Source organism: Saccopteryx leptura, chromosome 4 (assembly GCF_036850995.1).
Source record: "Saccopteryx leptura isolate mSacLep1 chromosome 4, mSacLep1_pri_phased_curated, whole genome shotgun sequence".
Classification (NCBI taxonomy): domain Eukaryota; kingdom Metazoa; phylum Chordata; class Mammalia; order Chiroptera; family Emballonuridae; genus Saccopteryx; species Saccopteryx leptura.
Genome location: NC_089506.1, coordinates 40,789,236 through 40,801,474, shown reverse-complemented (window position 1 = coordinate 40,801,474; position 12,239 = coordinate 40,789,236).

Genomic DNA, 12,239 nt, shown 5'->3' with positions numbered 1-12,239 from the left:
CATGAGGCTTGGGAGAATAATGACCATTAGAAATGGGCAAATACATTGAATGTTCAAGCCCTTTATTTTAGCTTCTTGATTCTAATATCCTCTGCTCCTATTCGCAGTTTATTTTGACTCTGGTTTTTTGTTTTTTTAATCAATTTTTATCATTTTGGTTCCAGTCTTACAATCTGATCTTAATTATTGTTCTAGGGCCTCAACAAGAATGGCCAGAGATCCTTATATGCCCATGTTTTGACAACTTATTCCATTGTTTATTGTTTTAATATTTTCACCTGTTAATATTGCCATTTGAGACAAGTGTGCCATCTGACATTAGCTTGACTCCCTGGAGCATGCTGAATTACTGTACAGTTTTGTATTCTTGTCTGTAAAACAGACATGACAGTTTTTAACAGAAGTAGTGGAGTGCTTCCTGGTTAGTACCCCTAATAAAAAGTTTGCTCAGCATTCAAAAGGTCCAGATTTCTTATCTGATTTCTAGCTGTTTAGTGTTTGTATACAAAAGCCTTCCTACTGAGGGTTTTTAATATTCCCTATTCCTCTCATTTTGGAGGGAGCAATATCCTCTGAGCTTTACCTCCTGGAAGCTAGCTCTGGGCCCAGGCTGGTATTATGGAGGGAGGGTTTTAGGCATGAGCTTCCATATGCTGGTGACTGAGAACACTTAAGAATCCCCTCAATGGCATTTTTGCTTTCCTTGAAAGGACAAGATAACCAATAGTGGCAGGTTTTATAGCTTCTATGACTTCTAATGGTATCCTAAAGCACTGTGAATGTTTACCAGAGTAACACTTCAGTGAAATCTTCTCAGTGAGACCGTGTCTTGGAAATTTGTCTTTACTACTGGGTCTAGTCCAGTTCTGAAGGAATGTACTGCAATGAGCAGAATAAACCCAGCACAATGTCTGGGAGATCACTCGTGGTGCTTGGTTGAAGGTAGATCATTTTTAGGATACTCTCTGGAAATAAAATTCTATTCTGTAAAAAATGTGTAATGAGCCAAAACTGAAGTTTAGTCATTTGTATGCAATAGCGTGACTGAAGAAAAGTTTCAATGGTTTTTATAAATAGACACATACATTTTTTTTAAAACCTGGATACTTTAAAGCCCCTTAAAAGGTAACCAAAATGGAGGGAACATATAACAAGATGTCTTGAAAATGGAATGCACTCTAAAGGGAACATTCACTCTGTTACTTCCTTAAAATATAGCCATGCTGCCCTTAAATCAACTCTCAGAACTTAAGTGCTGCCAATAAGTCCTCATTTTCTGTGGATATGTTACATGGTAAATTGAGTAAGAGCATTTTGAGCTATGTGTAAAAAGGTTATATACATTATTTTGTTGGCACAAACAAAGAATAATTTCCTTGGAGCTGACAGAATTAGCTCTTTTATGGGTGAAGTTAATTGTCAGAAGAGATCTGATACTTTCTACACTGACCTGCAAATTAAACAAACAAACAAAAAAAAACCCCACAGTCTTCACTATGTCAGCAACTTTTACAAACATTGAATTCACTTATACTGGCTTTAAATTGGAAATGTACAATGTCATGCCAAGTATGAAAATATCTTATGAATTTATGTGTTCTTCCTAATTGTTTTACCTCTAGAAGATATTCATTATATTTAAGGTTGACTTCATTCTGCTGAGAAATGATGGAAGGAAGGTATCATTATAATGACCTACACAAATCTCCGGGACTGCATTCAGCCAGATTCCTTACACTAGGAGATTACACTAGCTTGAAAGAATGTGACTTCAGCTTCATTCTAAACTTCATATCATCTTATTCTCTTAGCATGTTCTCTGTAGAAAAACAAATCTTTCAGGGTGTATTTAACATAATATCTCCTCAAAAACAAAAATGTTTTAACCTTTTTAAGAAAACCCTATGAAATTAATTTAGTTGACAGAAACTTAAAAGTGGTTGACTAAGTCAAGAGTCAAAATTGCAAATTTTTAAAATATGTTGATTGAAAGGAGGATTCAGCAACAAAAACCATTTTATATGTATTTGGAAATGTGCAATTGATAGGACATGATGTTATTTGTATATACAAGATTTATTTTATTCTTGTTATAGACAAAAATGACAACTATTTCTCAGTATTAATTGAGTCACATTGTGTATTAACAATCAGCAATCAAATAATATTATCAAAAGGCTAGACTAATTCACAGTGCTTTTTAACAATCAAATATAATTCAAGTCCAATCATTTCTCTCACATATAAAACAGTGGGGTTTATTTTTCTAGTTTTAATTTTCTCTTAGCTTAAATATATTAGGTTTTCATCAAGTCTAATATATATTTTCATATTTTAACATCACAATAATCACCATTGATGTATATCAGAGTTTAGTAGGCAATGCATTTTCTTTTCTAGTGGTATATATAACATAATTGTGTAATTTTTAAATTGATGGCATCTCAGTTTCCCTGAAATAAGAAAAGTGTTCCATTAATATACACAATTAAGAAGGAAACAGAAAAATATGCTGAACAGACTATTATAAGAGCACATTATAGGTTCAATTCTTGTCATTATCACTTGACTATTCTATAATTTTTGTAGACAAAACTTGTCTAAAACTTAATTTATCATAATATAGTGGGTTAAGATGACAATTAAATGATACAATGAAAGTATTTTGACCTTAGTAGATATTCAAAACATAGTAGTACCCTTCTTTTCCATGATTTAAGGAAAAATATACTCTTAGAAAATCAATTTTAATGCCAATACAACAATATGGTAAAATAAAAATAATGACTATTGTAGTCGGAGTTAATAATTTTCCTCAGCCTTGTTTTCCAAGTGGAATTATTTCCCATATGATTCCTAGGTCTCTTGCCTCTCCTTCTCCAAGGAGACTGAATGAGTTATTTGACTAGGGGAGACAATCATTGTGGTGATGACTCCCTAAAAGACAACCAAGCCCCACCTTACTTGGGGCTTCTCCCATAGATCATTGAGGAAAGAATATCAACAGCAGAATAGCAATCATGGCCCTGAACTAGTTCTGCCAAAATAGTTGCTTCTGGCAGCTATGCTTTATCTGTGTGCGTCAGCACAGCCCATCTCCTCAGCAACCTTGAACTAAATTCAGCTTTGAAGGACCTTTTCTCAAAGGTCTGTTCATTTCAGGTTTGATTCTCAGTATAATAGAGGAGAAAGCAGCATTTTGACTTCAAGTGGGTCCATCTTCAGGAAATGCGTTTTTGCTCAAGCTCTCTGAGATCAGATATTATTACTGTACTCTTTCTCTCTGTGTTCTTTCCCTTTTAATCCCCTTTCCTGTAGCCCTACCCAGTCTTAACTGCTTTTAGCAACTTCTCAACATGTTTTGAAATCAATGGTCTTAACAGAAATAAAAATTTGGGGTATTTTTTTTCTTCTTTTTGGTTTTGTATTGTTTTCTGAAGAAAAGGCAATATCTAATTTACCTTTCTTCTTGAAGTCACTCTTTCTCATACATTAATTTAAATTTCCATATTCATAATGAATCCTTTATGGACATTCTCTGAGAGATTTTCTGGTTGTTAAAAATCTTGCTCTTAGTCTTTATTAGTTAGGATTCTCAGAGAAACAGAACCAGTTGGATATATATAGAAGATTAATCACAAGGAATTGGTTCACACAATTATGGAGGCTCAGAAGTCTCAAGATCTGTCATCTGCAAACTGGAGACCTAGGAAAATTGGTAGTATTCAGTCTGAGCCTGAAGACCTGAAAACCAGGTAGCCAACTATGTATGTAAATCCCACTCTGAGGTCTGGAGAAGATTAGAGATGTTTCAACTCAAGTTGGCCAGCAGGAAGCAAAGAGAGTGAATTCTCTTTTCTCCTTCTTTTGTTCTATTTAGCTTTTGAATGTACTGAATGATGCTTACACACATTGGAGTGAGCAATCTACTTTACTGAGTCTATCAATTCAAATGCTAATCTCATCTGGAAATACCCTCACAGGCACACCAGGAAAAATGAATAATGTGGGCACTTTGTGGCCAGTAAAGTTGACATGTAAGATTAACCATCCCACACATCTCAAAAATTTTTTCTCTGAATGAAACAATGCCACAGCTATTATGTACTAAACTATGTTAACACTGACCACAGTGAAAAAGAATTTAGTAACGAAAGAAGCTGGTTCAGGCTAGAAAAGTCAGGGAGTGATTTATGGAGGATGTTGACATTACAATTTTCTTGAACAAAAATTAAAAAGGTATAGATAAGAATGGATTAATAAGAAGAAGACACTACTTTCAAAGAGCACATTGAAATGAAACCAGGAAAGCAAATGACTTTACTGTAATTATAAAAATTATATATATATAGTGAGACAAAGAGGGGGAGACAGACAGACAGAAAGAGAAAGGGATGAGAAGCGTCAGCTCATAATTGTAGAACTCTAGTTGTTTATTGATTGCTTCTCATATGTGCCTTGACCAGGGGACTCCAGCTGAGCCAGTGACAGCTTGCTCAAGCCAACAACCTTGGGCTCAAGCCATCAACCATGGGGTAAGTCTAAAATTCATGCTCAAGCTAGCAACCTGGTGAGCCATGCTCAAACCAACAATCTTGGGGTTTCAAACCTGGGTCCTCACTGTTCCGGGTCAGCGCTCTATCCACTGCACCACCACCTGGCCAGACAGAAATAATAACTTACATTATATAATGCTTTAAAGATTTTGAAGGACTTTCCCATAAAACATTGAAGCAGTCCAATTAGATTCCCACTGGGAAAATACTGTATCTCCCCATGTATAAGATGTACCTTAATTTTGGGGTCCAAAATTTGAAAAAAAGAAATGTATTACATAAAGTTATTGAACTCAAGTTTAATTAATCATAAAATTCATACAATTCCTCATCACTGTCAAAACTCCCATCCATTAGTTTGTCCTGATCTGAGTCTGATGATAAATCACTATCTTCAACAATGAGTGCAAAAACAAGTGCCGAAAAGTGGAAATGCAAGTGAAAAAATTACAATCATTGTATAAGACACACCCAGTTTTTAGACCCCAAATTTTTCAAAAATGGGTGAGTCTTATACATGGGGAAATACAGTATATACAAAATTTGGAGGTTTACTTTTATGAGTAACATGTTAATAAATATTTCCCCAGAACAATTTTGTATTTTAAAGCAAAATCAGTGTGCCTAACAAAAAGTTTTGATTTTGTGTTGAGGAAATGGACTGAAGAGAAGGGGGTGGGCAAGGTTGGTTATATATGCATGTTGGTGTATTTTCTTTTCACAAATGATATCTATTTAAGTGATTAAATATATTTTCTTCTTAAATATAAAACCTATAGTAGTTGTCAACCTACCATAGGGCAATCAATTGCCCAAACTCAGGTTCAGTTCCTTCCCAAGAAGCAAGGTTGGGCTGTGCATGAAAAGTAAGATTTTTGTTGCTGTTAATCAAATCCAGTAGCTTCTTGTTCCTAACTCTTTACTCCAAACTTGGCTGGCTTCCTGTGGGTCTTAATAAATCATGTTCCTGGCTCTATTTTGTGCATCTAGTTAAGTTTACTGGTATGCAAGTTTTCCAACTATTAAACTCTAGCTCTGCTTCTTGGCTGCTAGCTGCATTTCTCGTTTTAGCCTGGCCTGCCATCCATAAATTGGTCACTTTAATGCAATATTCAAGGAATTCCCAGAACCACACAAAGATCTTATGGGAAGCCTCATGCAGAATGAAGTTTTCAGGTTTACAAACATGAAGAATTTGAAAAGCTATAACCCAGAGTTTTCAAAGGTCATAAGGATGTGGACATTTAGAAAGAAAAATCAGAAAATTTATTTTTTTGTTTCTTTATTTTCTGCTTTTTACATAAACCTACATGCACTTTATATTTTCAGTTATTGATTCTGACATCCTTCAAGCGGTAACTCTTATTTGCTATTCACTGATTTAGATCCATGACCCTTATAAGAACTGTTTCTGAATAGCTTCAGTATAGACCAAGCTTATCTCATTTTTTCTTCCTATTGGCATTACGCGTGACTAAGTCATTTACAAAAAAATATTTAAAGAAGTTGTAAGGCCAAGGGCTGCCATCATTGTGGCCATTCAAGTGCAGGTTCTCATTGAATTTGGACAAATGGTAAAGAAATAGTGGAGCCAAAGAATGGTGGACCATTCCTTTATTAAAGTCTTGCATCAGCCAGCAAGCAACACACACAGGAAAAACACTTTCCTTTCATTCAGGGCTCCCAAAGCCACTGACACATTCTCCACTTTCACAACCAGGAGAATGTTCTCTGATATCTCCTAGAATCAAAGGCCTCACCAGTCTCAGTGGAGCTTGCAAAAACCCCTCAGCTCTGATTCCCCATCTGCACACCTTCTCCTCTCTCTTCATAAATTGACTTCTTCCTCAGCACTCTGCATTCTCTCTGCTCTAACTCTGCAAACATGACTTTGCTCCTTCAGCAAACATTAGCAAGACAATACCCTTCCCAAGCAGGAAGGTAATTTGCAATTTCACAGATCACATACCTGATGCTGCCCAGAGCCATTTTTTTAACACTAAAAGTGAGCAAACTCAAAAAATACAAATTTTACAAACTTGTTTGCCCAACGGAAGTAAATATTGCATTTTTAATGTCCAGGTATGCTTTTTTAAATGAAAATAATTCAATTTGTGACATAATCAAATAAGTTTGTAAATATGATATATATGTTTACTCACTTATAGATTGCATTGGGTGGGGGAATCAGGCTGTAAGCTGGCAAGGTCCTTATAGCCTAATGTTTAGTTTTTTTTGTTTTTTTTTTCATTTTTCTGAAGCTGGAAACAGGGAGAGACAGTCTGACAGACTCCCGCATGCGCCCGACCGGGATCCACCCGGCACGCCCACCAGGGGCGCTGCTCTGCCCACCAGGGGGCGATGCTCTGCCCATCCTGGGCATCGCCATGTTGCGACCAGAGCCACTCTAGCGCCTGAGGCAGAGGCCACAGAGCCATCCCCAGCGCCCGGGCCATTTTTGCTCCAATGGAGCCTTGGCTGCGGGAGGGGAAGAGAGAGACAGAGAGGAAAGCGCGGCGGAGGGGTGGAGAAGCAAATGGGCGCTTCTCCTATGTGCCCTGGCCAGGAATCGAACCCGGGTCCTCCGCACGCTAGGCCGACGCTCTACCGCAGAGCCAACCGGCCAGGGCTAGTTTTAAGATTAAATCTTTTCCACCTTTTTAATACTAATATCCATCAACATCCTTCTAATACTAAAATCTTCTCAAAACTGAGCTTTTCCCCACACCTTTGACTGTTGCATGATGTGGCGTGGTGCACTTTTATGAGGAATCCCACTTATGCCTCACCTCAGATAAGTGGCTTTGTATCAGAAACTTCCTTATTTATATATTGGCTTAAAGACTTTAATTTTCTACACTCTAAAATGAGGCAGACAGGGGGCCCTCACTCATTCAGTTTCTGCCATTAGCATTGCAGAGGAGAGGCAGCCAAAGCCAAGATGGCGGAGTGCTGAAAGAGAAGCCAGTTTATGCTGAGTTAGTGCAAAGAGAAGGAGGTGGGGAACAGAGGTGAATAAGTCTGGTGAGCTAGAAACCTTTGATTCTAGGAAACTCGGATGAGTCAGTAGCTTTGGGAGCCCTGAATGGAAAGGGAAGTGTTTTCTCACTATGTGTATTTACTCGCCCACCAGGTGCTAGTCTAGAATAAAGATAATGGCCTACCAGTTCTTAGCTTCGTTGTTTCATTACCGTCTGTCCAAATCAAATGCGAACCTGCACAGGCCAGGCGGCTGTGATGGTGGCCATGTCTACTGGCTTTACAATTGGATCTCCAAGTGCCAAAAATCTTTGACTGACTTAGGAAGTTATTAGAATAAATACAGCATTATCATGTAACTCAATTATCACATTATGAATGGCAGTACAGTAGAGTTGTGTAGAGCATGAGATTTTGTTTCAACAGAACCAAGTTCAAACCTATTTCTACCAGTTGGTAAATAATGAGTTGGAGCATGTTCCTTAACAATCTTAAGATTCAATTTTCTTTTATGTCTGTTGAGCAGATAAAATGTATTATGCTCACTTTGTTAAAGATGGCGCTGCCCACGTGGAGGCCGTTGCCCAGGTGATATTAATGTGTGCTGGGGGCGGTCTGTGGGAAGGCAGAATCCTTGTAGCCTGGGGCTTGCTTTGGGGATTAAGCCTTTCCCACCCTTTTTTTTTAAAATTTTATTTATTCATTTTAGAGAGGAGAGAGAAAGGGGGAGAGAGAGACAGAGAGGGAGAGAGAGAGGAGAGAGAGACAGAGAGGGAGAGAGAGAGGAGAGAGAGACAGAGAGAGAAGGTGGGGAGGAGCTGGAAGCATCAACTCCCATATGTGCCTTGACCAGGCAAGCCCAGGGTTTCGAACCAGTGGCCTCAGCATTTCCAGGTCGACGCTTTATCCACTGCGCCACCACAGGTCAGGCTTCCCACCCTTTTTGATGTGGGGTGGTACAATCCCATCATGCCTCAGATAAGTGACTTTGTATTAGAGACTTTCCTATTTTGTATATTGGATTAAAGGTTTGGATTTTTACACTATAAAATAGGGGCAGAACAGGAGCTTGCGCTCTTGGTTCCTGAGATTATCATTAGAGGAGAGAGCAGAAAGGAGAGCAGAGAAAGGCCACGTGGAGGAGGCCAGGAGAAGCAGCCAAGATGGTGGAGTGTTGAGTGAGAAGCCAGTTAGTGCAGAGTTTGTGCAGGGAGAGGGAAGAAGATGGGGAACAGAGGTGAATAAGTCTGGTAAGCTAGAAACCTTTGATTCTAGGAAACTCGGATAAGTCAGTGGCTTTGTGAGCACTGAATGTGAGTGGGTTTTGGAGCCCAGTGTGTGTTTTTACTTGCCTGCTGGGTGCAAGCTAGAATTAAAGAAGATGGCCCATCAGTTTTTGGCTCCGTTGTTTCTTTACCGACTGTCCGAATCCAATGCGAACCTGCATGGGCCAGGCTGTTGTGATAGTGGCCCTGGCTTCTAGCTTTACAATGTCAAATAGATATAATAATAATACTTACCCTGTAAGGTATTTTTTAATAAAATAATGTATTTAAATTGCATGGCACAGTGTAAGGAGCATTTTTAAAGTTTTAATAAAAGACTTTAATTGTGCTATTATTGCTTTCCTTCATTTTCCATTCTATCAAGTTGGGACCTTATTATTTTCTCTTAGAAACCTTGTTTGTTAAGTGAAATGTCAATAAGCAAAGGGTCTAAAGTCTGAGTGTGGAGACAGGTGTGTTGCTCTTCTTGAGACCTCTCCAGTGGTTGTAATGTGAATTGTCAATGTAAGAAACGTCCAAATCTGTAAAATTTTTATGAGCTTATTTCAGCCAAACTGACAATTGCCAGAAAGCAAAATCTAAATAGATTGAGAAAATGCTCCAGAAAATGACAGTTTCACCACTTAGTTCATACATTAGAATCAAAGGAGGAGGGTATAAGGGGATTCCATAAAATCCGTTAATGATAGTTTAGGGAGGAGAAAGAAAGCAAAATGGGGAATCTTTGGGATTGTATTAAAAGTGAAATGTATAAACACATTAACAGTTAACAACTAACATGATAGTAATAACAATGAGAGGGTTTGTGGTTCCTGCTCTGGTGGGGTGATGGCAGCCTGAAGGGGTTGGTAAAGACAATTACTCTTACATTTCAAAGGTCTGTTATGAGGTAGTTGTTGTGGATGCAAAAGACAACAGACAGGCCCTATTAAGGTAAACACAAACCTTTGTTAGAAAAAAATGCCGCCCTAGGATATGACTACTCACTTTGAACTGTTTTTATTTAGAAGGTTTTGACTTCAAGCCATCCTATGTGATCTCTGAGTTTGTAAGGCCACGATGCAGCCTCCCTGAGCTTGGGCTCAATGTTTGGTCCCTTTTCATCCACAGAAGCCAAAAACTACTACTTTCTGGCATAGCCAATAAGTGAAAATTCTCCCTAGTCTTAGCTGCTTCTGGATCTTCACACAAGACTCAGATTTTTTTATGAGAGAATCGTTTTACATTAGTGTAAGGCCAGTAGCTATGGCCACCATCACAGCCACCTGGCTTGTGCAGGTTTGCATTTGATTTGGACAGACAGTAATGAAACAATGGAGCCAAGAACTGGTGGGCCATTAGCTTTAATCCTAGCTTGCACCCGGTGGGCAAGAAATACACACAGTGGGAAAACACTTCCCTTTCCATTCAGGGCTCCCAAAGCCACTGACTTATCCGAGTTTCCTAGAATCAAAGGTTTCTAGCTCAGTAGCCTTATTCACCTCTGTTCCCCATCTCCTTCTCTCTGCACAAACTTTGCACAAACTGGTTTCTCCTTCAGCACTCTGCCATCTTGGCTGCTTCTCCTTTCCTCCACATGGCCTTTCTCTGCTCTCCTCCAGCATGGGCTCCTCTGCCCCATTTTATAGTGTAGAAATCAAAACCTTTAATCCAATATATAAACAAGGAAGTCTCTGATACAAAGTCACTTATCTGAGGTATAATGGGATTCCTCATGAGAGTGCACCGCCCCCTATCATGCAACAGTCAAGGGTGTGGGGAAAAGCTTAGTTTTGAAAAGATCTTAGTATTAAAAGGCTGGGAAAGGCTTAGTCTTAAAACCAAGCCTTAGGCTATAACTACCCTGCCTGCTTAAGGCCTGTCCCTCACACCCAATGCAAACTACTGTGTAAGGGAGCAAACACATATTATATTTACAAACTTGTTTGACCAACAATTAGCATAGGCAATTCTCCATCAAATTTCCACTGACTACATTGAGTGTGAGAGAGATTGTTTCACAAACAAAGGGATGCAGACAGACCAGAGTCCAGGAGGGCACTTCAGTACCCACTGATAATTAGCAGACAGTATTTGGGAATTCTCTAAGGGCACATCAGAAGATGATGGAAATGTTCTACATCTTGTTTTGGTTCATGGTTACTTAGGTCAAAAATCACATGAATGCTTAAGATATGTGCACCTTATTAATACAAATTTTTAATAAGTGTGTGTAAATAGAGAAATAAACCACTTTATAGAAATACTTCAGTAACTCAAACTGCCTGCAATAATAAGATGTAATTTATTTTCAGTCTTTTAATTGTGTTCATATCATAATCTACTTTTTTCTAGATGAGAAGAGGGGAGATAGTCAGACTCCTGCATGCACCCCTACCAGGATCCACCCAGCAAGCCCATCTGGGGATGATGCTCAAGTACCAAGCTATCCTCAGTGCCTGAGACTGACACTTTGACCAACCGAGCCACTGGCTGCAGAAGGGGAAGAGTAAAAAAAAAAAAGGAGAGAGGGAGGGGGAGAGAAGCAGATGATTGTTTTTCCTGTGTGACCTGAGAAGGGATGCAACCCAGGATGTCCATACACCAGGCTGACGCTCTATCCACTGAGCCACTGGCCAGCACCATAATCTAACATTCAATAAAATGAAAGTGGAAACTCAAACAGAAAAGATATACACAGTAGTTTCTTTTTTAGTTTTTAATTCAGCAAATATTTACTGAACACCTAAGCTAACTTCTGAGGGTGAGCTAGTGAGCAGTGAGCAAGACAGATATGGTCTCTACTTGTCTTATAGACATGTGAACAACCCAGTAGATTTTAAAAAGCTAAAATAATTGTTTGCCTAACCTTGGTGGCACAGCAGCCAGAGCATCAACCTGGGATGCTGAGATCACAGGTTTGAAACCCTGAGGTCACTGGCTTGAGCAAGGGTTCAACCAGTTTGAGTGCATGCAGACTGACCAGCTTGAGCATAGGGTCATTGGCTTGAGTGGGGGATCATCATCATGATCTCATAGTTTCTGACCAAAGCCCAAAAGGCACTGGCTTGAAGCCCAAGGACACTGGCTTGAACCCAAGGTTGCTGGCTTAAACAAGGGGTCACTGGCTGAGCTAGAACCCCCTCATCCCCATCAAGGCATGTATGAGAAGCAATCAATGAACAATTAAAGTGAAGCAACTGTGAGTTGATGTTGCTCATCTCTATCCCTTTCTGTATCTGTCCCTGTCTGTCTCTCTTTCTTGCTAAAAGTAAGATTTTAGAAAAGCTAAAATTATTTTTAAAGATTTTTTTCCTGAGTTATTTACACTAACTTTCTTTTTTGTTTTATTTCTTTTTCATTATTTAAATGTAAGAATGAAATTTAATGAGGTGACATTGGTCCATAGGGAGACATAGGTTTCAGGTTTATCCTCCAT